Genomic DNA, 27,971 nt, shown 5'->3' with positions numbered 1-27,971 from the left:
GGATTATTTGTGAGTTTTTAATTTTGCTATTGAGTTATGAGCTCCTTTTATATTTTAGATATTAACTTCCTGTCAGAGAGATGGTTTGCAAATATTTTCTCCTATTCCATAGGTTGCCTTTCATCTTGTTCATTGTTTCTTTTTCTGTGCAGAAGCTTTTTACTTTGATGTACTCCCACTTATTGACTTCTTTCCTTTGCTGCTTGTGTTTTTAGTGTCATATCAAAAAAGCCTTGCTAAGACCAGTATCAAGGAGATTTTTATCTATGTTTTCTTCTAGGAATTTTATGGTTTCACGTATTACATTTAAGCTCTTAATCCATTTCGAGATAATTTTTGTGAGTGGTATTAGATAGGGGATCAATTTCCATTCATTTGCATGTGATTATCCAGTTTTCCCATCATGATTTATTGAAGAGACTGTCCTTTACCCATTGAGTATTCTTGGATCCCTTGTCAAATATTGGATGACTGTGTATGTGTGTGTTTATTTCTGGGCTCTCCATTGTATTCCATTGGTCTTTGTGTCTTTTTTTATGCCTGTATCATGAAGTAATTGCCTTGAAGTCAGGAAGTGTGATGTCTTCACCTTTGTTCTTTCTCAAGATTGCTTTGTCCGTTGGTGGTCTTTTGTAGTTACACATGAATTTTAGGGTTGTTTTTTCTATTTCTGTAAAAAATACAACTTTGATGGAGTTTGCAGTCTGTCCTTAGATGGCTTTGGGTAGTATAAACATTTTAACAATGTCAACTCTCCCAGTTCATGAACATGAAATATCTTTACATTTATTTGTGTCATCTTCAATGTCTTTCATCAATGTCTTACAGTTTTTACTTCCTGGTTAAATTTATTCCTAAGTAGTTTATTCTTTTTGATACTATTGTAAATGGGATTGTTTTATTTCTTTCTCAGATAGTTATTGTTAGTGTACAGAAATGCAACTGATTTTTGTATACTGATTTTGTATCCTGTAACTTTACTGGACTCATTTGGTTCTAATTTTTTTTTTGGCTGCACCATGCAGCTTGCAGAATCTTAATTCCCTGACCAGGGATTGAACCCAGGCCCCTGCAGTGAAAGCACTGAGTCCTAACCACTAGACTGCCAGGGAGTTCCCTCTAATGTTTCCTTTATGGTGTCTTTAGGATTTTCTATATACAAGATTATGTCATCAGCAAACCAAGACAATTTTACTTCTTCTTTTCTGATTTGGATGCCTTTTATTTCTTCTGCTTGCCTAATTGCTCTGGCTAGGACTTCTAGTACTATGCTAGATAGGAACAGTAATAGTGGGCACCCTTGTCTTGTTCCTGATCTTAGAGGGACGCTTTCTACCTTTCACTGTTGAGTATGATGTTAGCTGTGGACTTGCCATATATTGCCTTTATTATGTTTAGGTATGTTCCTTCTATACCCACTTTGTTGAGAGTTTTTGTCATGAAACTATGTTGACTTTTGTCAAATGCTTTTTCTGCATCTATTGAGATGATCATGTGATTCACATTATTAATTTGCATGTGTTGAACCATCCTTGCATCCCAGAGATAAACCTCACTTGCTCATGATGTATGATCCTTTTAATGTGCTATTGAATTTGGTTTGCTAGTATTTTGTTGAGATTTTTCACATCTATATGTATCAGGGATATTGACCTGTTGATATTGATCAACGTTTTCTTTTCTTGTAGTGATATTATCTGGCTTTGGTAACAGAGTAATGCTGACCTTATAAAATGAGTTTGGGAGTGTTCCCACCTCTTTAACTTTTTGGAAGAGTTTGAGAGGGATTGATATTAATTCCTGTTTAAATGTTTGGTAGGATTAATCCATGAAACCATCTTGTTATGGGCTTTTCTATGTTGGGAGGTTTTTGTTTAGCAATTCACTCTCCTTATTCATTATTGGTCTGTTCAGATTTCCTGTTTTTTTCCTGAGTCAGTTTTGGTAGGTTGTAAGTTCTAGGAATTAATCCATTTTTTCTAGGTTTGTCCAATTCATTGACATATAATTGTTCATAGTTGTCTTTTATAATCCTTTGGGTTTCTATGTATTGGTTGTAATGTTCCCTCTTTCATTTATAATATTATTGATTTGAGCCCTCTTTTTTTTTTTTTAGTAAGTCTAGTTGAAGTTTTCAGTTTTATTTAACTTTTCATAAAACCATTTTGTTACATATTTCTGCTCAGATCTTTGTTGTTTCCTTATTTTCTGTTCATATTTGACTCTGGGCTTAGCTTTTTCTTTTTCTAGTTCCTTGAGATGTAAAGTTAGGTTGTTTATTTGAGATCTTTCTTTTTTTCTTAATATACACATTTATTGCTATAAACTTCCCACCTGAACAATTTTTGCTGTATCTCATATGTTTTGGTATGTTGTTTCCATTTTCATTTGCTCGAAGATAGTTTTTGATTTCCCTTTTGATTTCTTCTTTGACCCATTAGTTGTTCAGGAGTGAACAACCACATTTTTATGGATTGTCAAGCTTTTCTCTTTTTATTGATTTCTAATTTCATACCATTGTGGTTGGAAAAGGTACTTGGTATGATTTCAATCTTTTTAAAATTGCTAAGTCTTGTTTTGTGGCCTAACATACAATCTATCCTAGAGAATGTGCCATGTGCGCTTAGGAATGTGTCTTCTGCTGCTTTTGGATGGAATACTCTATATATTTCTGCTAGATCCACTTGGTCCAAAATATAGTTCAAGTCCAGTGTTTCTGTATCAATTTTCTGTCTCGATGAGCTATCCTTTGCTGAAAACTGGGTATTTAATTTTCCTACCATAATTGTATTGTTGTCTGTTTCTCCCTTGTATCTGTTGGTGTATGCTTAATATAGTTAGGAGCACCAATGTTGCATACCTATATATTTATAATTGTTATATCCTCTTGATACATTGACCTCTTTATCATTTTATAATGACCTTCTTTGTCTCTTAATACAGTTTTTGACTTAAAGTCTATTTTGTCTGATGTAAGTGTAGCTACCCCTGCTCTCTTTTGGTTTCCATTTACATCAAATATCTTTTTTCATTCCTTCACTTTGACCCTGAGTGTGTCCTTAAAGTCACAGTGAGTCTCTGGTAGAAAGCATGTAGTTGGGTCTTGTTTTTTTATCCATTCAGTCACTCTGTATACTTTGGTTGGACAGTTTAATCCATTTACACTTAAATTAATCATTGGTCAATAAGGACTTATTAATGTCACCTTGTTAATTGTTTTCTGGCTGTTTCATAGTTCTTTTGTTCCTTTCTTCATCTCTTGCTGTTTTCCTTTGTGCATTGAGGATTTTCAGTAGTGGTGTACTTTAATTTCCTGCTTTTTAGTGTGTCTTTACCTTTTATAGATTTGGTTTTGTGGCTACCCTTATGCTTACATGAAACTTCTTTTTTTTTTAAATTTTTAAAAAAATATTTATTTGGCTGCACCGGGTCTCTAGTTGGGGCATGCGGTATCTTCATTGCAGGGGACGGGATCTTCACTGCAGCTTGCAGGATCCTTTTAGTTGCGGCATGTGGAATCTTTAGTTGTGGCATGCGGGCTCGTAGCTGCAGCATGGAGGATCTAGTTCCCTGACCAGGGGTCGAACCTGGGTCCCCTGCATTGGTAGCACGGAAACTTAACCTCTGGACCACCAGGGAAGTCCCTACGTGAAACTTCTTATAGACAGGTTTAAGAGTCTATGTTAAGTGATAACAACTTAATTTCAATTGCATGTAAAAACTCTACCCTTTTATTCCCTCCTCCACATCTTATTATTTTTATGTCACAATTTACATGTTCTTATGCTGTGTATCCATTAACAGATTATTGTAGCTATAGCTATTTTTAATACTTCTGTCCTTTTACCTTTATGCTGGAGTTTAATATTAGCACCCACCATGTTACAGGATTGGAGTATTCTGAATTTGATTATATATTTTTCTAGTGTGTTTTGTATTTTCATATATATTTTCATGTTACTAATTAGCATTCTTTCATTTCAGCTTGAAGAACTCCTTTCCACATTTCTTGTAAGGAAGGTGTAGTTATGGTGAACTCCCTCAGCTTCTGTGTGTCTGAGAGTCTTTATCTTTCCTTAATTTCTGAAGGACGACTTTGCTGGGTAGTGTATTCTTGGCTGGCAGGTTTTTTTCTTTCAGCACTTTGAATGTATCATCCCACTCTTTTGCGGCCTATAATGTTTTTGCTGAGAAAGCAGCTGATAGGTCTATGGGGATTCCCTTGTAAGTCACAAGCTTCTATTCTCTTGCTGCTCTCCAGATTCTCTCTGTCTTTGATTTTAGACAGTAGTATTATAATATATCTTGGGGAAATCATTTGGGGTTGAAATTTTGGGGTGACCAATTAGCTTCATGAACTTGGATGTCTAATTCCCTCCTGTTTTGGGAAGTTCTCAGCCATTATTCCTTAAGTTTTCTTTCTTTTTTTTTCCTTGTTCTCTCAGTTTATTTTTCTTTGAATTTATTTATTTATTTATTTAATATATCAGGTTCTTATTACTTATCTATTTTATACATATTAGTGTATATATGCCAATCTCAATCTCCCGATTCAGAAAATATGAACGCTTCACAAATTTGTGTGTCATCCTTGCGCAGGGGCCATGCTAATCTTGTCTGTATCATTCCAATTTTAGTATATGTGCTGCCAAAGGGAGCACAAGTAAGTTTTCTTTCCCTTTCTCCTCTCTTTCCCTTCTGGGACTCTAATAATGCATCACTTGTTTCTTTTAAGGATGCCCCATAAGTTCTGTAGGGTTCTTTTCATTCCTTTTCATTTTTTTTCTTTTTGTTCCTCTGACTGGATGATTTCAAATGATCTGTCTTTGAATTATTGATTGATGCTTTCTTCTGCTTATCCAGTCTGCTATTGAACTTCTCTGTTGAATTCTTCAGGTCAGTCATTGTATTTTTCATCTCCAAAATTTTTGTTTAGTTCTTTCTTGTGTTTTCTCTTTGTTGAACTTCTCATTTTCTTTCATATTGTTTTCCTGATTTTCTTAAATTGTTTGTCCATGTTCTCTTGTAGCTCTCTGAGCATCTCGAGAACAATTATTTTGAATTCTTTATCAGGCATTCATGTATCTTCATTTTCTTGAGGTTACTGGAAGTTTACTGTGTTCCTTCAGTGGTGTCATGGTTCCATGACTCTTTGTGATCTCTCTAGCCTTGTATGTGAAGAAACAGTCCCTTTCAGATTTTATGGACTGACCTTAGTAAGGAAAGACCTCTGCAGCATGCTGGAGCATGTTGTGACTCTAGGTCCATACATGTGGGGACTTGTGATGGTCCACGTCCAGGGGTTATGATGTCTCATCAGCTTGGGCTGCTAGGGTCCATGACATCAACAACTGCATGGTCCTAGACAAGGGCTGCAAGGGTCTGCAGTGGCTGCAGGGCCTGTTAGAGTCCTCCTTGGTGCCTCCAGTTCCAGCGGCTAGGGACCAGGGCAGGCAGTGGTGGTGGCCAGAGCTGGTGATGTGCAGACACTTGTCTGTGGGGGCTGGGTACAGATGCCTTGTAGTGGCATGGGCCAGGTACAGAGAAGCACATAGTGGTGGTGGCCAGGGTCAGCAGCAAGGCGCCAGGGCCAACTTCGGGTGCATTAGCAGCTGCACGGGCCCTGGCTCTCAGTGTCCACTCTGTGGCTACAGGGTCTCCCTATGGGCACAGCATAGCTGTGGAGGCCAGCAATAGGAGTTGGCCTGGGGACAGGCAAGTGCATAGGTGGAGGGTCTAGCTGCAGGTGAATCGAGAAGGACAGGCCAGTGTCAGGAGACAGGGCTGGATCCAGGCCCACAAGCCACTGTAGGGCCCCTGGCTATTGGCATTCACTCCTGTGCCTGCAGGACCTCCTCAAGGGTGTGCACATAGCAGTGGAGACTAGTGATGGAAGTCAGGCCAAGCGTGTGCAGGTGCACAGCTAGAGGGGCTAGCTAGCCCCAGATGTGCACAGAGTGTGCGGAGGGGTCCACTGCCAGGGTCTAGGCTGGCATCTTGTATTCATACAGCCACAGAGGCTGGGGCTGGCTGCCAGTATGGATCCTGGCTTTAGGGGTGGGGGAAGTTGAGGATGGATGCTCAGGTGGCTGGCATCTGTGACCAGGAAAACCTTTGGAGGAAGTCTCAATGGTGGACTCTGTAGGGGGTCCATGCTGGCTCTGCTGGGCATTGGTTTCTTCAGTGGCAAAAGCTGCTGGTGTCCTCTGCAGAGCAGGTCACTGGGAACCACGGTCGCTCCGCTATGTGGCTAATACTGATAGCCCTGCTTTTCTTCCTTGTCCCTAGCTATGTCTATATGTCTCAGCTTTTTCAGTTTCTGGGTGGGGTGAGACCAAAGTGAGCCCCTTGTGCAGTGCCCTAAGCAGCTGATATAGCTCTCCCTCTCCCTTTCCCAGCGAGGGGAGCTCTTGAAGCTGGGGAGCTCCCTCCTGGTGCTGAGCAGGGTTCACCTGGGGGATGGGATGATGCAGGCAACATGATTCTGTTCTTCATTTTTTGTGTGGTTATTCTCAGGTGTTTTGTTCTACTGTGTTGCTGAAGTTTCTTAAGTGGACTCTGAACTCCCTCAGAGCCATTTTTGTTTGGGGATAGCTGTCTAATTGTTGGTCTTTGTCAGGGGCTGGAGGGTGGTGTCTCCTACTCTGCCACAATGGTCATATCACTCAGCATAATCTTTCTTAACAGTAATTTTGCACCGCTTCTAAAAATAAGACACATACTCTAGTATGCTTTTAAAAATATCTTATTACGGATTTAATACAGACTAATTGTAAAAAATTTAAAACTACAGAAAAGTAAAAAGAAGAAAATGAAGCCATCTGCAATCTTAATACTCAAAAATAACTACTGTTAACCAGTCGGTACACTTTTCTTTTAGTCTTTTTTAAATGCTCATATTAAAATATAAATTTTACGTAGTTCGTACAGATCTTAATTTTCAAATGAAACAATGTGAATTTTCTGAAGTGGCAAAATATTCTTCACAAACTTTATTTTAAAGACTGCAAACTTATTTATTATATACAGCCATTAAATATTATTTTTTACACACATCTGATTATGTCAATTCCCCATTGCTCTCAGGTTTAAGTACAAACTGGGCATGGCCTACGAGACTGTTCTTAAACTTTCCCTTGCCTTGTCTCATGCTTCTTTTTCCTCCTTTATGTTCTAGACTGAGGGTGTACTCACTCAGTTTCCATGTATATATTCTCTCTCACTTCCAGGACTCTGTCCATGCTGATCATTCTAACACATTATTATTCTTTTTCCTCTCCATCACTTAGTTCTACCCACTTCTGCTCCCACTCATGTTTTCTAATTAACACCTACTAATCTCTGATGGAAGGAGAAGGTATAGACAGAAGAAAAGAGGGAAGCCTCTGATCAAGTCCTTGGAACAGAATAGAGTTCATACGTAGACCCAGGCATGTATCGTCAACTGATTTTGACTAGAGAGAGAAGGTAATTAAATGAAGAAACGACAGTCTTTTCAACAAACGGTGCTGGAACAGCACGGTATTTTTATAGAAAGGAAGAATTTCAACCTTTACCTCACACCATACATAAAAATTAACTCAAAATAAATCATGGACCAAAATGTAAACATTTAAACTACACAACTTCTAGCTAAAACCAGAATATAATCTTTGAGATTTTGGAGTCAGCAAATAATTCTTAGATAGGACACAAAAGCATGAAGCATAAGAGAAATAAATTCGTAAAATGAACTTCATCGAAATTAAAATCTGCTCTCTTGAGCACCATTTAAAAAATGAAAGACAAGCTGTAAAGTGGGGAAAAAATTTTACAATACATGTAAGTGACCCAGGACTTATCTAGAATATAGAGAACTCTTGTATCTCAGTAATAAGAAAACAGCCCATAAAAAATAAGCAAAAGAGGGACTTCCCTGGTGGCGCAGTGGTTGAGGGTCCGCCTGCCGATGCAGGGGACGTGGGTTCGTGCCCCGGTCCGGGAAGATCCCACATGCCGCGGAGCGGCTGGGCCCGTGAGCCATGGCCGCTGAGCCTGCGCGTCCAGAGCCTGTGCTCCGCAATGGGAGAGGCCGCAACAGTGAGAGGCCCGTGTACCGCAAAAAAAAAAAAAAAAAAAAAAGCAAAAGATTTAAACAAACACTTTACAAAAAATATATGCAAATGGCCCATGAGTACATGAGATGTTAAACATCATTAGTCATCAGGGAAATGAAAATTATAACCACAATGAGATATCACAATACATCTATTAGAATGACTAAAAAAGATGGACAGTGACAAGTGTGGTGAGGTGTGGAGTGACTGGAACTCTGATGATTGGTAAGGAGAATGTAAAATGGTACAACCACTTTGGAAACAACTTGGCATTTCTCATAAATTTAAAGATCCACTTTATGACCCAGCAATTCAACCCAAAGTATTTATCCAAGTGAAATGAAAATACATGTCCACACAAAGACTGGTACATGAATGTTCTTAGCAGTTTTCTTTGTAGAAACCCCAAACTGGAAGCATCCCAAATGTCTATCAACAGGTAGATGGCTTCCATACTGCTCACTAATAAAAACGAATGAACCACTGATATATGAAATAACATAGATAAATCTCAGAAACATGCTGAGCAAAATAAGTCAGAAAAAAAGAAAATATACAATCCCATTAATATAAAACTCTAGGAAAAATTTAAAGTATAAAAACAGAAAGTGTGTCAGTGGTTGTCTAGGATCAGGGTGGTTGTGGGGATTGATTGGAAGGGGCATAAGGGTACCTTTGGGGGTGAGGGACATGTTCTATATCTTAATCGTGGTAGTGGTTGCTACAGAGATGTATATATTTGTCAGAATTCATTAAACTGTACACTTAAGATGTGTACCTTTTATTATCTGTAAATTATACATCAATAAATTTGATTTTTAAAAAGTGTGTCCGTTGCTATTGAGAAGTTTGGTTAGTCAAGGACAGAGAAGGGACTATTGCAAATGGCAATATTAAAAGTCATGGGTGACTTAATTAAGAATAGTTTCAATGAAGGGATGAAGAATAAAACCTGACTGAAGCAGGTTGAAGAGAGAATGGTGTTTGAGACAGTGGAAATACAGCTGCACATAATTCTTTCAAGGATTTTTGCTATGAACGGAAGCAGAGAAATTGGGTGGTACTTGAGAGGCATGTGGGAGTCAAGGGAAAGATTGGGGTTATTAAGGCATAAGTGTATGCCGATGGGAATGATCCAGTAAAGAGAGTGAGATTGATGATACAGGAGAAAAAGAAAGTATTGCCGGAGAAAGTTGTTGAGAAGGCGAGAGCATGTGGGATATTAAGCACAAGAGGAGATACTTACCTTTCATAGGAGCTGGTGTACATTGTCCACTGTAACAGCAGAGAAGGCAGGTTAGGTGGGTACAGATGCATGGAGATTGGTAGATTTGCTGTTGGGAGAGTGAAGGATTACTCATCTGATGGCTGGTTTTTCTCAGTGAATTAAGAATGAGTGGGGTAGAAGGTGGAGGCTTAGGGAGGGAGATTAAGGTGGGAAACAGTCTCTGGAGAGAGAGAGAATTCACTAGAAAATATAGCACGACTGGTTGAGATGACTGCCCACTGGAGAATTTTTAGTCATTCATTCAAAGGGAAACCAATGGGCAGAGGTGTGCGGCTTTCTCTAGCAATGCTTAGCTTATGGGCTGCAGGCATGTAGAGCACAGAATCTTGCACTGAACTAAGGTTGACGCTTTGCAGGTGATTATGCAGGAAAAGCTGGGCAGAGGTTTTAGTGTGGTTGCAAGGGAGTGGTTGTATAATGGACCATAGAATCTAAGGTAGGTAACAAGGGAATGATGGCAAGAAGGGTGTGATAGATGGAGAAGTGGTCAGATCAATAGCTTGCAGGCTCTGCCGGGATCAGAGAATTGCTAGAATGGGAGTAAATGAGCTGAAAGGCTGAGAGTTGGAGTATGCTCCAGGAGTATGAAGCTTGAAATCAAGCTTTGAGATTGGGTTCAATTCTTTAGATGATGAGGGTTAGGGTATGACAATGGAAATGATGGCTGAGGGGCAGGTGGAAGTCAGAGACCTGACAAGTCCAAGGCATTTGAAATCACCAAGCATGATGACAGGAGTAGAGATAGAAAGGAGGGCAAGTGAGCCAGGACTAGAGGTACAAGTAAATGAGAGCGAGTGACCAAGTAGGACTCAGTAGGTGACAACCACCCTGAAGAGGAGCAGTTGTGAAGTCTGATGGCTGGTTTGTCTTTACTCTGAACCACTGAATACTATTTCCCCCTTTATATAGTTTTGAAGGGGGAGAGAAGGAAGGAAAACAAAATAGATTGTATCTATGTTCTTAAAGTGTTGAATTTTCCTCTCTATTTTACTGATTTCAAGTCCACCTTGAATCACCTAATCATACTTTGCTGGATGAGTAAAGTTTGAGAGCTCTCCGCTGATGGGATTAAAAGTGTTTGGAAGGATTTTCTTGACGATAACCCGATGCAAACAGCCATTTACAGCACTGTGAATGCAATTGCTACTGAAGGGATTAAATAACAGCTGAACCTTATTAACTATGTTATATGTGGCCCAAAGATCCAACTTTTTAAAAAAATTAATTAATTTATTTTTGGCTGCGTTGGGTCTTCTTTGCTGCGCAAGGGCTTTCTCTAGTTGCGGTGAGCAGGGGCTACTCTTCGTTGCGGTGCGCGGGCTTCTCATTGCGGTGGCTTCTCTTGTTGCAGAGCACGGGCTCTAGGTGCACGGGCTTCAGTAGTTGTGGCTCACGGGCTCCAGAGCGCAGGCTCAGTAGTTGTGGTACATGGGCTTAGTTGCTCCGTGGCGTGTGGGATCTTCCCGGACGAGGGATGGAACCTATGTCCCCTGCATTGGCAGGCGGATTCTCAACCACTGCCCCACCAGGGAAGCCCGATCCAACTATTTTTATTCAGAGTTATGCCAAGACCCCATTTACTGTGTGGGGCAGACACTCATGCCCAGCATCCTCATTTCTACTTGTGGTGTCACTCAAATTTTAAAAATCTATTATTAATAAATATATTAAAAACAATTACGTACCATGTTGAATACCTACCATGTGCCAGACACTTGGCTAGCTGTAATATTAATATCAATATTAACATTAATTGAATCTTATTATGTTCCAGGCATTTATGCTTTGACTGTGTAATCTAATTTACTCTTCACAGTAGCCGGATGAAGGGTTAAAGCTAAGATGAAGAGATTATGGTTCAAAAATTCTTGCCTAAGATCTCATAGTTATTAAAACTGAATGCAAATGGGGTTCAAAAGTCTGAAGTTGACTCTGAGGTTTCTGCATGAACAGTATGTCCTATTTGCTGTACAACGATCCTTACTTACTACATGCAGAGGTGAATGGTCCCCTGAATGGAGGGAGGAGGGAGGTAGACCTCTCAACAAATAGGTACAAGACCACAATGGGTGCTAGGAGGAAGGCTTGAATTACGTAGTAAGTGGTGAGCTCAAGAGCCACGTCAAAGGAAAAATATTCAGCATTTAGCAGATGGACTAGTTGCCTGGCTACAGTAACAGCCTCCTAGGTGGTGGGCTCCTGTCACCAGGCCTTTCCTTCCATACCATTCTGAATATCACTGCTAGAGGTCATCTTCCTAAAACACCTGTGCACTTGCTCAGTTTTTCCTGTGTCGTATCCAAACATCTGCACTTAGGTTTTAATTCCCATGCTTTTTTTTTTTCCTTTTTTTTTTGGGTGGTGGGAAAACAGGTGATTTTAATTTTCTTTTTTTAAACATCTTCATTGGAGTATAATTGCTTTACAATGTTGTGTTAGTTTCTGCTGTATAACAAAGTGAATCAGCTATATGTATACATATATCCCCATATACAAAAATAAACTCAAAATGGATTAAAGACCTAAATGTAAGGCCAGAAACTATGAAACTCTTAGAGGAAAGCATAGGCAGAACACTCGATGACATAAATCACAGCAGGATCCTTTTTTGACCCACCTCCTAGAGAAATGGAAATAAAAACAAAAATAAACAAATGGGAGCTAATGAAAAGCTTTTGCACAGCAAAGGAAACCATAAACAAGAGGAAAAGACAACCCTCAGAATGGGAGAAGATATTTGCAAATGAAGCAACTGACTAAGGATTAATCTCCCATGGTTTTTAATGAAGTTATTTCTAAGAACTCTTAAGAACTCCAGCAGGAGTAAACATGTGTGGGGCTTTCTGTCCCAGACTCCCTCTGTCCCAATTCCTCTGAGTAATTGCCTTCTCTGCTGTGCCCATACCCACCCCTCCCCATGGTCCCCCCTCCATGGCAGGAAACAGGCCACCAGCATTCCTGCATTTGACGAGTATTCCTTTCTTACAGGAGAGGCTGAACTCTTTCTCAGTTTCAGTGCTAAAACCCTAGGTTGGGACTTTTCATTCTAGTTGAAAGAAAACTCTGAAAAAATGAATCACAGCCAACAGCAGGCGGTAAAAGGGTGGGAGGGTGCGGGTACATCCTCCTCTATATCCACAATACAAGGAGCATTGTGTCCAAACATGGAGAGAGAGAAAGCAAGAGAATGCTAGAGCAAGCATGGTTTCTTTGTTAAGTATGTTAACATTTGGGGAATCTGGGAAGAGGCATAAGATTTATCTTCTAAGATATCGGAAAATTCTTTGAACTATTTTTAAACCTTTCTATAAGTCTGAAATTAGTCCAAAACAAATGTTCAGCAAATTTTGTGATATGTGTGGGCTTTTTTTTTTTTAACCAGAATAAAAATGTAAAATAAAATAAAATACAAGTGGTATTATTATACACAGTTATTATTATTATTATTATACAGTGGCACTCCCACTGCCCTGCACTTGATTTTGCACAGGTACCTTGACGACCTAGCCTCGTGAAGGTGTTTCAAGGGATGTGCAGTTAGAATGACCTTACTGGGGAGGATATTGAGCACAGGGTCTAGGGATTTTGATGTTATTTTATATCAGCAAACAGGTCATTGGTGGTTTTGAACAGTCAAGCAATATTGTTTCGAAAGAGAACTCTATGTGGAGGACAATTTGGAAGCAGAGTGACCTCAAGGAGACTTAACTAAGAACAATGGAAAAGGAAGGGAGAAATGTGAGCTAAATTTTAAAGGAAGAACTGGCAGATTTGGCTACTGCTGGTGGTACCATTGATGGAAATGGGGGACACTGGATGTGTCTGGGGATACGTAAACATAGAGAGCTACAGAGCATTATAAATAGTGCCAGAGAAAAAGTAGAGGGACTTCCCTGGCGATCCAGTGCTTAAGACTCCACGCTTCCACTGCAGGGGGCACGGGTTCAATCCTTGGTCGGGGCACTAAGATCTCCGCACGCTGTGTGGCGCACCCGAAAAAAAAAAAAACAACATAAGAAAAAACAAATAAATCTAACCTGAGCAAAAAAAAAAAAAAAAGGAGAATCACCTTATGAAAAAAAGGCATGGATAAAATCATAAGGTGGGTAAATATTTACGTAATGGGGGGTATTTCTAAATATGACATCAAACAGAGAAAGCTTGGACTATAAAATTTAAAAAATATATTTATTTATTTATTTGGCTGCGCTGGGTCTTAGTTGCAGTATGTGGGATCTCTTAGTTGCAGCATGCAGAATCTAGTTCCCTGACCAGGGATCGAACCTGGGCCCCCTGCATTGGAAGCATGGAGTTTTAACCACTGGACCATCAGGAAAGTCCCGAACTATAAAATTTTAAATTGTATAGATTTTTTAAACCCCCCACACACAAATTAAAAAGTAAATGAATGACCTGAGAATAAACTTTGCATTGTACATTTATATATCTATTTAAGATGTATTCTCAATATCAGTAAAGCCATAGTAAAAGACAAACTCCCAATTATGAATTTGGTTAAAGGCAGCCAATTTACAAAAGAAAACACACATATGGCTGAAGGAAGGAAGGGAGGGAGGGAGGGAGAAAAGAAAGTAGTTCAGTCATTAACAGTCAGATAATTAAATTAGAAAAGCTACTGTGTTCCACCCATCAAATTGCAAAGATTCAAAAATGATAGTAAGCTGGGGAGTTTGGGGAGTTATGCGAAGAAACAGGCAGTAACATACGTGATTGGTGGGAGCAGAAGTTTTTCTGGAAGAAATGTACATACCTATTGTCCAGCACTTTCCTTTCTAGAAATTAATCCAGAGTAAGTAATCATAAGCTTATACAGTAACTTATCTACAAGAATATTCATTAAAAGTGTTTAATATAATAAAATTTATTGCAAATGAAGCAACTGACAAAGGATTAATCTCCAAAATTCACAAACAGCTCATGCAACTCAATATCAAAAACCAAACAGCCCAATCCAAAAATGGGCAGAAGACCTAAATAGACATTTCTAAAGAGAAGATATACAGAGTGCCAACAAACACATGAAAGAATGCTCAACATCACTAATCATTAGAGAAATGCAAATCAAAACTACAATGAGGTATCACCTCACACCAGTCAGAATGGCCATCATCAAAAAATCTACAAACAATAAATGCTGGAGAGGGTGTGGAGAAAAGGGAACGCTCTTGCACTGTTGATGGGAATGTAAACTGATACAGCCACTATGGAGGACAGTATGGAAATTCCTTAAAAAACTACAAATAGAACTACCATACGACCCAGCAATCCCACTACTGGGCATATACCCTGAGAAAATCATAATTCAAAAAGAGTCATGTACCACAGTGTTCATTGCAGCTCTATTTACAATAGCCAGGACATGGAAGCAACCTAAGTGTCCACCAACAGATGAATGGATAAAGAAGATGTGGCACATATATACAATGGAATATTACTCAGCCATAAAAAGAAACGAAATTGAGTTATTTGTAGTGAGGTGGATGGACTAGAGTCTGTCATAAAGAGTGAAGTAAGTCAGAAAGGGAAAAACAAATACTGTATGCTAACACATATATATGGAATCTAAAAAAAAAAAAAAGGTCACGAAGAACCTAGGGGCAAGCTGGGAATAAAGACGCAGACCTACTAGAGAATGGACTTGAGGATACTGGGAGGGGGAAGGGTAAGCTGGGACAAAGTAAGAGAGTAGCATGGACATATATACACTACCAAACGTAAAATAGATAGCTAGTGGGAAGTAGCCGCATAGCACAGGGAGATCAGCTCGGTGCTTTGTGACCACCTAGAGGGGTGGGATAGGGAGGGTGGGAGGGAGGGAGACGCAAGAAGGAAGAGATATGGGGACATATGTGTAGGTATAACTGATTCACTTTGTTATAAAGCAGAAGCTAACACACCATTGTAAAGCAATTATACTCCAATAAAGATGTTTAAAAAAATAAATAAAATAAAATAAAATAATAAAATTTAAAACAACCTAAATGTATAAATTAGGGGATTGCTTAGATAAATTATGGTAATAAAATGCTCAGTAGCCATTATAAATGTTATTATAGATGTATATCATAAGGATGAAGAGTTATTCAGTAAAAAGAAAAAGAGAAGAACAAAAATCATGTATATTGTAATATCATTCTTGTTAAAAAATTCAAAGATAAAAATCTGGAAGTACCTGTATCAAAATAATATTAATAAAATTGTTTGTGAAGGCCAGGTATGGAAATTATTTCTTTCCCTCATGTTTTCTTACTGTATTTTCTAATGTTTGTACAAATAGTTTTATTACTTTTATAATCTTTTTAATTATACTTTTTTAGTTTAGCAATCTTAGATTTATAGGAAAGTTGAAAAGATAATAGATCCCTACATCCTTTGCCCAGTTTCATCTATTGTTGTTGCTTTATTGAGATATATTTCACACACCGTACAAGTCACCTATTTAAAGTATACAATTCAGTAGTTCTTAATATATTCACAGAGTTGTACAATCATCACCATACTCAATTTTAGAACATTTTCATCACTTCAAAATTAAATCTTATACCCATCGGCAGTCCCCATTTTCCCTCAGCGTAGACAACCAACACTCTACTTTTTGTCTCTATAGATTTGACTATTCTGAACATTTCACATTAAAGGAGTTATACAGTATGTAGCCTTTTGTGACTGATGATGTTTTCAAGGTATGTCCATGTTGCAGCATGTTTAAGTACTTCATTCCTTTTGATTTCTGCATAATATTCCATTGTAGGGAGATACCATATTTTATTTTTCTATTCATCAGTGGAAGGACACTTGGGTTGTTTCCACTTTTTGACTATTATGAATAATACTGCTGTGAACATTAGTGTACAACTTTTTGTGTGGACATGTGTTTTCAATTCTTTTGGATGTATACCTAGGAGCAGAATTGCCGGGTCATATGGTAACTCTATGTTTAACGTTTTGAGGAACTGCCAGAACGTTTTCCAAAGGCACTACACCATTTTACATCCCCACAGCAGTGTATGAGGTTTCCAATTTCTTAATATCCTTGGCAATACTTGTTATATTGTCTTTGTTATTCTAGCCATCTTAGTGGAAAAGTGAAATGTTATCTCATCGTGGTTTGAATTTGCATTTTCCTAAGGACTCACGATGCTGAGCATCTTTTCAGGTCCTTATTGGTCATTCGTATGTCTTCTTTGGAGAAATATCTATTCAGATAATTTGCCCATTTTTAAATCAGATTATTTGGGTTTTTTATTGTTGAGTTATTAGGGTTCATTATATATTCTAGACACAAGTCTTTTATCAGATATATGATTTGTAAATACCTTCTCCTATTCTGTGGGTTGTCTTTTCACTTTTTTGATGGTGCCCTTTCAGCAAAAAAGTTTTTAATTTTGATTAAGTCAAATTTATCTATTTTTTGCTTTTGGTGTCTTATCTACGGAGCCATTGCCTAACCCAAAGGAATAATTATCTAAGAGTTTACTCAAGAAATGTAGCTGTTAGCCTTTACATTTAGGTCTATGACTCATTTTGAATTAAACTTTGTGTATAGTATGAGAGAGGGGTTCAAATTCATTCTTTTGCATGTGGATATCCAGTTGTCCCAGCACCATTTGTTGAAAAGACTATTCTTTCCCCATTGACTTCTCTTGATCCCCTTGTCAAAACTCAATAAACTATGAATGTATGGGTTTATTTCTGGACTCTCAACTCTATCCCATTGATTTAAATAGGCATATGCCAGTACCACACAGTCTTAGTTACTGTAACTTTGTATTAAGTTTTAAAGTTGAAGAGTGTGAATCATTCAAGTTTGTTATTTTTTTTTCAAGATTCATTTGGCAATCTAGGTCCCTTGTATATTCTTATGTACTTTAGGGTCAGCTTCCCAATTTCTGGGGGAAAAAAGGTAGGTGGAATTTTGATAAGGATTGCATTTTGACTCTGTGAATCAATTTAGAGAGTCCTTCCATCTGTAATGGGTTGAATGGTGGCCCCTAAAGGATAGGTTACGTCCTAAACTCTGGAACCTGTGAATGTGGATTTTTCTGGAAAGTGACTCTTTATAGATGTAATTAAGTTAAGGGCTTCAAAATAAGATCATCTTGGACTTACAGCTAAATCCAATGACTGTTGTTCTTATAAGATAAAGGTAGAGGGAGATTTTAAGACTCAAGACACGCAGGGGAGAAGACCATGTGAAGATGGAGGCAGAGGTTGGAGTCATATAACCAACCCCAAACCAAAAAATGCCTGGAGCCACCAGAAGTTGGAACAGGCAAGGAAAGATTCAGAGGGAGCATATCCTTGAGGACACCTTGAGTTCAGACTTCTGACCTCCACAGCTGTGGGAGAGAATAGATTTCTATTGTTTTAGGCTACCCACTTTGTGGTAATTTGTTACAGTAGCTGTAAGAAACTAATACATAATCAAACAGCATTGAATCTTCCAACCCATGAATATGGTATATGTTTCCACTTATTTAGGCCTTCTTTAATTTATTTCAATGATGTTTTACAGTTTTCAATATACCCATCTTTCAATTCTTCTGTTAAATTTATTCCTAAGGATTTTGTTCTTATCGATGCTATTATAAATAGACTTTAAATTTTTAAATTCTTGGATTGTATAGAAATACAGTTGTTTCTTGTGTCTGCAACTTTGTTGAACCTGATTATTAGCTCTGATAGGTTTTTTGCATATGTGGATTTCTTGAGGTTTTATAAAAATAACACCATGACATCTGCAAATAGAAATACTTTTGCTTCTTCCTTTCTTAGCTAGATGCCTTCCTTTTTTTCTTGACATTTTGTCCTGGCTTGAACCTCCAGTACAATGTTAAATGGAAGTGGTGAGAGCATGTGCACAGCATTATGCAACTACATGGCCCTCTAGATTCCCAGGAATATGTCAGATAATTGCAAAGCCCCACATAAATATCTTATTCCTCAACTTTTAATTTTACCCCCAGTTTTTTTGTTATCCTATTGTGTTTTGAATGAACACCAGCTCCTTTTTGCTACCTTCAGTGGTTGCCAGGCTGCTGGTTTTAACTGTGATTGTGGGCTGTTGGTTTTCAGGGTTATCATAGAGTGAGAAGGGGATGGAAATAGGGCAAGTTAAATGGCACAAGGCTCATTGTTCTTATCAAGATTCAGCCTTTTTTCTTGAAAAAATGTTCCCTGATTGTTTATAGCCTTTGATTAATTTCCAGAGTTCCGAAAAGTTGATCATGACAATTTTCGCCAGTGTTCCCATTTCTTTTATAGAGTAGAGAATTTTTGGAGGTCATTTTCATTAATATCACCCTTATAGTCTTCTTAAGCTTAGATTTTAAAACTCAAAATATATTGTCAAATGTGTTTTAAGTACTGAGAAAGAGGTCTGTATACAAAGAATGTTGATGTAGATCTTCCAATAGCCAAATATCTTACTGTGCAATGAGATGTTGAAGAAAAGGCAGTGAGAGTACGATGAGTATGATTTGCATCCTGATTTTGTAAGTGATCTATATGGCTAGGTGCTGTGTGTAAATACCAGCTTGAGGAGAGGTTTATTCATGTATTAAATCTAGAAATAAATAATCCATGTTCCTCAAGATTTATTAATAAAACATTGGGAATGTTATTAGGAATTAAGGTGGCCTGGATGGCTATGTTAAAGATGACTGAGGAATATTTTGCTCTGGAAAATTCAGCTCCCAGCTCCCCTAAGCATTTGAAGCCCGTCTCTCACTTCTTAATTTTTGCCTTTTCTTCTTTTCCAACAAATGACTCTGCAACTTATACAACCAAATCTCCCAAACATTTTTGTCTCTGTGCAAGACTATGAGCTTTCAGTCATTTTAGAATCTTAAAAAGGTGTACTAGGTCACAGCATCCTCTGGCTGGTAGATAATTAAAATCAGCACACAACTGCAACGTATACCCTCTAAAGCAACGGTCGGTTCTCAGCCTTTTGGCTGCCATGACACGCTTGATAAATGATTCTCTTACGTGGAAAACACTCTCAAGGGCACATTCGTATTTGGACAGACATCTCCCAAGTTTGGAAGTCATGCACTGTGGTAATTTGTAATCATCAGAAGAGTTAACAGGTAGCTCTTTGTGATCTATTGCGGGAGATAAACTTGGGCTGTGCGGCAGGACATTCTTAGCATTCTTGCTATGATGCCACTCCCTTGTCTCCCAGAATTCATATATATATACATCTATACAGATATATGTATATATGAATATAAACACACACACATACATAAAGTAAATCTTTTGGAAATTTCAGCACTTTAAAAACACTTTAACATATTACTTTTGGTTCAGAGTCTGTGCAGCCAGATTGTGTAGGATAGAATCTGACTTCACTGTGTGCTAGCTGTGTGATGCTCTGGCAAGGTACTTGACCTCTGTCCTTCAGCATCCTCATCTATCAAGTGGACATACTAGTGCCTATGTCATAAGGCCATTGTGAAGACACCTGAGATCACGTATGTAAAGAACCAATTCTGCTTCTCGTAGTGGACACTCTTGTTTGGAACAGATCACTGTGACTCACCTTGCACTTGATTGCTTGAAAAGATTAAGAGTTACCTAGTTTGGTTGAATAAGTTTTCACACCCATTCAGGACACTGTGTCAGTAATCTTGAAACCTTTTTGGTTTCAGAGACTGAATCCTTTATTCACATGAAATCATATGGAGAACCCCAATGTGGGAAACAGAAACAGATGCTCTATTTGTAGTGGAGGGTGGGAGGTCTGCAGTCCCATCTATTCTGTCTGCAGTGGCACTTGTAGAGTTGTAAGGAATTCTAGGGATCCAAGGAAGACAGTTTGAAAGCCTGTAGTCTGTTTGGTTATGCTCCTGCAATATCAACATTCTCTTTCTTGGCAACCTGTGAGCATGTAAAATTAAGTCTAATCTCCAGCCTGGCTTGTTATGTCTTGGGCAAAATCAACATGTAGGCTTGCATTATTCAAGGCTGTGAGCTCAGTTAGCAATTTCATCCATGTATGTGTTTAGGAAATTATCTGCCTTGGGAGTGCAGTACACCATTTGGAAAGTAAAACCTTATAGGGTAGTGGCTTTCAAACTTTAAAAAACATTAGTATCACCTGGAGGGCTTGTTAAACCACAGATTTCTGGGCCCTACCACCAGCTTCTGATTTGGTAGGTCTGGGATGGGATTTGAAAATGTGCTTTTCTTTTTTATTTTTTTTTAACAATTTTATTGAGATATAATTCATGTACCATATTATGAATCCACTTAAAGTGTACAATTCAGTGGTTTTTAGTATATTCACAGAGTTGTGCAACCATCACCACAATCAATTTTAGAATCAATTTTCATCACCCCAAAAAGAAACCCTGTACCCTTTAGCAGTCACTTTCAGTTTCCTCCCAACCCCAGCCCTAGGCAACCACCAATTTGCTTTCTGTTTCTAGAGATTTGCCTATTGGGGACATTTCATATAATATGTGGTCTCTTTTTTAAAAAAATTATTTTATTAAAGTATAGTTGATTTACAATGTTGTGTTCATTTCTACTGTACAGCAAAGTGATTCAGTTATATATATATGTATATGTAGATATTCTTTTTCATATTCTTTTCCATTACGGTTTATCACAGGATAGTTCCCTGTGCTATATACAGTAGGACCTTGTTGTTTATCCATTCTATATATAACAGTTTGCATCTGTTAATCCCAAACTCCCAATGCAATGCTCTCCCGCCCCCTTCCCCCTTGGCAACCACCAGTCTATTCTCTATGTCCCTGATCCTGTTTCATTTGTGTCATATCTTAGATTCCACATATAAGTGATATCATATGATATTTGTCTTTTTCTTTCTGACTTACTTCACTTAGTACGATAATCTCTAGCTCCATATCCACCCATGTTGCTGCAAACGGCATTATTTCATTCTTTTTCATGGCTGAGTAGTATTCCATTATATATATATATATATATATATATATATATATATATATATATATATATGACACATCTTCTTTATCCATTCATCTGTTGATGGACATTTAGGTTGCTTCCATGTCTTGGCTATTGTCAATAGTGCTGCAATGAACATTGAGGTGCATACATCTTTTTGAATTATAGTTTTCTCTGAATATATGCCCAGGAGTGGGACTGCTGGATCAGAACGTCCATACTGTTCTCCATAGCGGCTGCACCAACTTACATTTCTACCAACAGTGTAGGAGGGTTCCCTTGAAAATATGCATCCTTAACAAGTTCTGGGTGATGCTGTTGCTGCTGGTCTGGGACCACTTCGAAAACCATTATTATTAAAGATGAGAGTAAATGGAGTGGTTGGTTAGTCCATAACACCAGGGACTTATTTTTGATAAAACAATCTATATTAATCTGCAATCTTGTGAAAGTTTGAGATTTAATTTAACAGTTATTTATTGAATTCCTACTATGGGCCAAAAAACACTGTGCTAAATACTGAGAGTAAAATAGACTAACTATACTGTATCTTCTTGAGAAGGATTGTATTTTAGTGTGGGACAGACCAGTAAATGGGCAATTACAATATGGTGTGCTAAGTACGAGGTGCTAGGGAACATCTACGTGGGCACCTACCACATCTTTGGGCTCAAAGACTTTCTCAAGAAGATGATACCTACTCTTAAAATAAAAAAGCACACTCTCACTTAGAAGACAACCTAAGGAATATTTGGTAGGTTTTAGGTTGTATTTGCTGGTGGTTAACTTTTATATATCAAAATAATCTTGTCATTGAGTCTAAAATTCAGTTCTTTTTATATTTACTATTCCAAGAGCTAAGACAAGTTTCTGGCAAGGCATGGAAGCAAGACCCTTTGTACAAGCAAATGTGGAAAGGGGAATTATTGTTTTCTATGCTTGAGCAGCAAAGAGAAGTTCCTGTAAGCGGTTTTCATTTCTCTTTCTTTTAAAGTGTAATTAGAATGACTGGTCTATCGTGTAGGTTATAATATTTGCTGGTAAACAACTTATTGATAAGTTTCTTCTGAAACACTTGATAGGAGTGATTAAAATGCATGAGACTGGGCTTCCCTGGTGGCGCAGTGGTTGAGAGTCCGCCTGCCGATGCAGGGGACACAGGTTCGGGCCCCAGTCCGGGATGATCCCACATGCCGCAGAGCGACTGGGCCCGTGAGCCGTGGCCGCTGAGCCTGCGCGTCCGGAGCCTGTGCTCCGCAACGGGAGAGGCCACAACAGTGAGAGGCCCGCGTACTGCAAAAAAAAAAAAAAAAATATATATATATATATATATCTATCTCTCAAAAATTTTGATCAATCTAAAGTAGTTCTTAGAAAGAAATTTATAACCTTAAATGCTTATGTTAGAAAAAAAGAATTATACAGAATTACTTAGCTAATTCTACATTTTGAGGAGTTAAAAAAATAGCAAAATTAGCTCAAAGAAAGAATGTAATGAAAACAAAGGCAGAAACTAATAAAATAGAACACATAAATACAAGTAGGAAAGATGAACAAAACCAAAGATTGATTGTTTGAAACACAAATTGACAAATCTTTGCCAAGATTGATTAAGAGAAAAGGCCCAAAAGATCAATGTCAGGACTGAAGAAAAGGGGAGAGGGGATTACTGGAGATGTTACAGACATTAAAAAGATGACATTAAAAAGACATTAAATAGATATAATCAACTTAATGCCAATAACATTTAAAATTTAAATAGAATGGAAACTCCCTAGAAAAATATAACTGCTAAGACTCAGTTTTATTAAAAATATTAATATTTTATTTATTTTATAATTTATGATTATAATAATTAATAATAAAATATTTTATTAAAAATAAAACTGACTCAAAGAAATAGAGAACCACAGTAGTTGGGGATTAAGGGAATTGAGTCAGTGGTTAAATATTTTTCCACAAAGAAAACTCTAGGGCTACGTGGGTCCTATAAAACATCAAAAGAGAAAGCAATTCCAGTCTTCCAAAAACAATTGCAAAGAATTTTTAAAAATAAGAAATATTCTGGAACGAATTATATGACTATAGCATAATTTTGGTATAAAATTCCAATGAGGACAGCATAAGAAAATAAAAACTATAGGCCAATATAAACTAATTATTAGCAATCCAACAATGCTCCAAAGGTTGATATTTCACAAGCAAGTTGTATTTCTCCTAGGAATGCAAGGTTGGCATCATATTAGAAACTTAATTAAGCAGTTCACCACGTTCATAAGTTAAGGGAGAAAAATCATGTGATGAACTCTATAGATGCTGGGAAAGCATTTGAGAAAATTCAGCATCCAGTCATAGTGAAAACTATTAACAAAGTAAAAATATAAGGGAACTTTCATAAACTTATAAGCGCATTCACAAAATGTTTGAAAGCAAAGATAATACTTGGTGGAGACACATTGAAAATTTTCATTTGTGATCAGGAATAAGACAGAAGCGGCTGGCATCACTCATATTAAAGAGCATCCCTGATATCCTACCCACACAGTAAACAAAAGAAAAAAAGTAAAATGTGTAAGAATGGCAATGGAAAAAACAGAGTTATTATTTTCAGATTATATGCTGTATATATGGAACACACAAAGACTCTACAGATAAAATATCACAGTTATTTAGGGAGCTTGTAGAAATTGCTAGAATGAAACTCAATATATATAAGGCAATTGTGTTTCAACACATCAGCAGCAGTTAGATAATGTGTTCAGAAACAAATACCATTTATGTAACAACAATAGCCAAATACCTAGGAATTTTTAAAAAGAAATATGAAACCTTGAGAAGAAAAAAATTGCAAATATTTGGAAAATTATTAAAAATCTAAATAAATAGAGAATCACAAGTAGGAAATCTCAATGTTATAAAGATGTCAGTTCTCAAATGGATTTTTGGATTCAGTGCAATTCCAGTCAAAACCCCAACAGGTTTTTTTGTGTTGTTTTACTTTGGGAAATTTATAACTTTTGTTTATGTGAATTTATATGGAAGAGCACATTATATATGCTGAAATTTATATAGAAGAGTAAATGCCTAAGAATAGCCAAGTCATTCTTTTTTGTTTGTTTGTTTTTTTAACATCTTTATTGGAGTATAATTGCTTTACAATGGTGTATTAGTTTCTGCTTTATAACAAATTGAATCAGCTATACATATACATATATCCCCATATCTCCTCCCTTTTGCATCTCCCTCCCACCCTCCCTATCCCACCCGTCTAAGTGGTCACAAAGCACCGAGCCGATCTCCCTGTGCTATGTGGCTGCTTCCCACTAGCTATCTGTTTTACATTTGGTAGTATATATAAGTCCATGCCACTCTCTCGCTTCGTCTCAGCTTACCCTTCCCCCTCCCTATGTCCTCAAGTCCATTCTCAACATCTGTGTGTTTATTCCTGTCCTGCCCTTAGGTTCTTCATAACCATTTTTTTTTTTAGATTCCATATATATGTGTTAGCATATGGTATTTGTTTTTCTCTTTCTGACTTACTTTACTCTGTATGACAGACTCTAGGTCCATTCACCTCACTACAAATAACTCAGTTTCGTTTCTTTTTATGGCTCAGTAATATTCCATTGTATATATGTGCCACATCTTCTTTATTTATTCATCTGTTGTTGGACACTTAGGTTACTTCCAGGTCCCGGTTATTGTAAATAGAGCTGCAATGAACACTGTGGTACATGACTCTTTTTGAATTATGGTTTTCTCAGGGTATATGCCCAGGAGTGGGAATGCTGGGTTGAATGGTAGTTCTATTTTTAGTTTTTTAAGGAACCTCCATATTGTTCTCCATAGTGGCTGTATCAATTTACCTTCCCACCAAGAGTGCAAGAGGGTTCCCTTTTCTCCACACCGTCTCCAACATTTACTGTTTGTAGATTTTTTGATGATGGCCATTCTGACTGGTGTGAGGTGATACCTCATTGTAGTTTTGATTTGCATTTCTCTAATGATTAGTGATGTTGAGCATCCTTTCATTTGTTTGTTGGCAATCTGTATATCTTCTTTGGAGAAATGTCTATTTAGGTCTTCTGCCCATTTTTGGACTGGGTTGTTTATTTTTTTGATATTGAGCTGCATGAGCTGTTTGTAAATTTTGGAGATTAATCCTTTGTCAGTTGCTTCATTTGCAAATATTTTCTCCCATCCTGAGGGTTCTTTTCATCTTGTTTATGGTTTCCTTTGCTGTGAAAAAGCTTTTACGTTTCATTAGGTCCCATTTATTTATTTTGGGTTTTATTTCCATTTCTCTAGGAGGTGGGTCAAAAAGGATCTTGCTGTGATTTATGTCATAGAGTGTTCTGCCTATTTTTTCCTCTAAGAGTTTTATGGTGTTTGGGCTTACATTTAGGTCTTTAATCCATTTTGAGTTTATTTTTGTGTATGGTGTTAGGGAGTGTGCTAATTTCATTCTTTTACATGTAGCTGTCCTGTTTTCCCAGCACCACTTATTGAAGAGGCTATCTTTTCTCCATTGTATATTCTTGCCTCCTTTATCAAAAATAAGGTGACCAGGGCTTCCCTGGTGGCACAGTGGTTGAGAGTCTGCTGGCCGATGCAGGGGACATGGGTTCATGCCCCAGTCCGGGAAGATCCCACATGCCGCGGAGCGGCTAGGCCCGTGAGCCGTGGTCGCTGGGCCTGCGCGTCTGGAGCCTGTGCTCCGCAAAGGGAGAGACCACAACAGTGAGAGGCCCGCATACTGCAAAAAAATAAATAAATAATAAGGTGACCATTTGTGTGTGGTTTTAGCTCTGGGCTTTCTATCCTGTTCCATTGATATATATTTCTATATTTGTGCCAGTACCATACTGTCTTGATTACTGTAGCTTTGTAGTATAGTCTGAAGTCAGGGAGCCTGATTCCTCCAGCTCTGCTTTCTTTCTCAAGATTGCTTTGGCTATTCAGGGTCTTCTGTGTTTCCATACAAATTGTGACATTTTTTGTTCTAGTTCTGTGAAAAGTGCCATTGGTAGATTGATAGGGATTGCACTGAATCTGTAGATTGCCTTGGGTAGTATAGTCATTTTCACAATGTTGATTCTTCCAATCCAAGAACATGGTGTATCTCCATCTGTTTGTATCATCTTTAATTTCTTTCATCAGTGTCTTATAGTTTTCTGCATACAGGTCTTTTGTCTCCTTAGGTAGGTTTATTCCTAGGTATTCTGTTCTCTTTGCTGCAATGGTAAATGGGAGCATTTCCTTAATCTCTCTTTCAGATTTTTCATCATTAGTGTATAGGAATGCAAGAGATTTCTGTGCATTAATTTTGTATCCTGCTACTTTACCAAATTCACTGATTAGCTCTAGTAGTTTTCTGGTATCGTCTTTAGGATTCTCTATGTAAAGTATCATGTCATCTGCAAACAGTGACAGCTTTACTTCTTCTCTTCCGATTTGGATTCTTTTATTTCTTTTTCTTCTTTGATTGCTGTGGCTAAAACTTCCAAAACTATGTTGAATAATAGTGGTGAGAGTGAGCAGCCTTGTCTTGTTCCTTATCTTAGTGGAAATGGTTGCAGTTTTTCACCATTGAGAACAATGTTGGCTGTGTATTTGTCATATATGGCCATTATTATGTTGAGCTAAGTTCCCTCTCTGCCTACTTTTGGGAGGGTTTTTATCATAAATGGGTGTTGAATTTTATCAAAAGCTTTTTCTGCATCTATTGACATGATTTTATGGTTTTTCTACTTCAATTTGTTAGTATGGTGTATCACATTGAATGATTTTCGTATATTGAAGAATCCTTGCATTCCTGGGATAAACCCCACTTGATCATGGTGTACGATCCTTTATTGTGCTATTGGATTCTGTTTGCTAGTATTTTGTTGAGGATTTTTGCATCTATGTTCATCAGTGATATTGGTCTGTAGTTTGTTTTTTTGTGACATCTTTTTCTGGTTTTGGAATCAGGGTGATGGTGGCCTCGTAGAATGAGTTTAGGAGTGTTCTTCTCTCTGCTACATTTTGTAAGAGTTTGAGAAGGATAGGTGTTAGCTCTTCTCTAAATGTTTGATAGAATTTGCCTGTGAAGCCATCTGGTCCTGGGATTTGGTTTGTTGGAAGATTTTTAATCACAGTCTCAATTTCAGTGCTTGTGATTGGTCTGTTTATATTTTCTATTTCTTCCTGGTTCAGTCTTGGATGGTTGTGCTTTTCTAAGAATTTGTCCATTTGTTCCAGGTTGTCCATTTTATTGGCATATAGTTGCTTGTAGTAATCTGTCATGATCCTTTGTATTTTTGCAGTGTCAGTTGTTACTTCTCCTTTTTGATTTCTGATTCTATTGATTTGAGTCTTCTCCCTTTTATTCTTGATGAGTCTGGCTAATGGTTTATCAGTTTTGTTTATCTTCTCAAAGAACCAGCTTTTAGTTTTATTGATCTTTGCTATTGTTTCCTTCATTTCTTTTTCATTTATTTCTGATCTGATCTTTATGATTTCTTTCCGTCTGCTAACTTTGGGGTTTTTTAAATTCTTTTTTCTCTAATTGCTTTAGGTGTAAGGTTAGGTTGTTTATTGGAGATTTTTCTTGTTTCTTAGGGTAGGATTGTATTGCTATAAAC

At 37.6% G+C, this 27,971-nt stretch overlaps 1 long non-coding RNA gene and 1 other non-coding gene across 2 annotated transcripts in view; one reads left to right on the top strand and one right to left on the bottom strand.

Annotated features, from left to right (window-relative positions):
* The window catches only part of LOC115843532 (uncharacterized), a 91,368-nt gene that overhangs the window by 36,669 nt on the left and 26,728 nt on the right, over window positions 1–27,971 (top strand). The window lies entirely within an intron of this gene.
* LOC115844904 (U6 spliceosomal RNA) lies at window positions 4,555–4,661 on the bottom strand. Its single transcript, XR_004036253.1, has one exon. It is a non-coding gene; the product is annotated as a U6 spliceosomal RNA (small nuclear RNA).

The sequence above is a fragment of the Globicephala melas genome, chromosome 8, assembly GCF_963455315.2.
Source record: "Globicephala melas chromosome 8, mGloMel1.2, whole genome shotgun sequence".
Classification (NCBI taxonomy): Eukaryota; Metazoa; Chordata; class Mammalia; order Artiodactyla; family Delphinidae; genus Globicephala; species Globicephala melas.
Note: the sequence above shows the minus strand (reverse complement) of the source record. Positions and strands in the feature narration are given on the sequence as shown.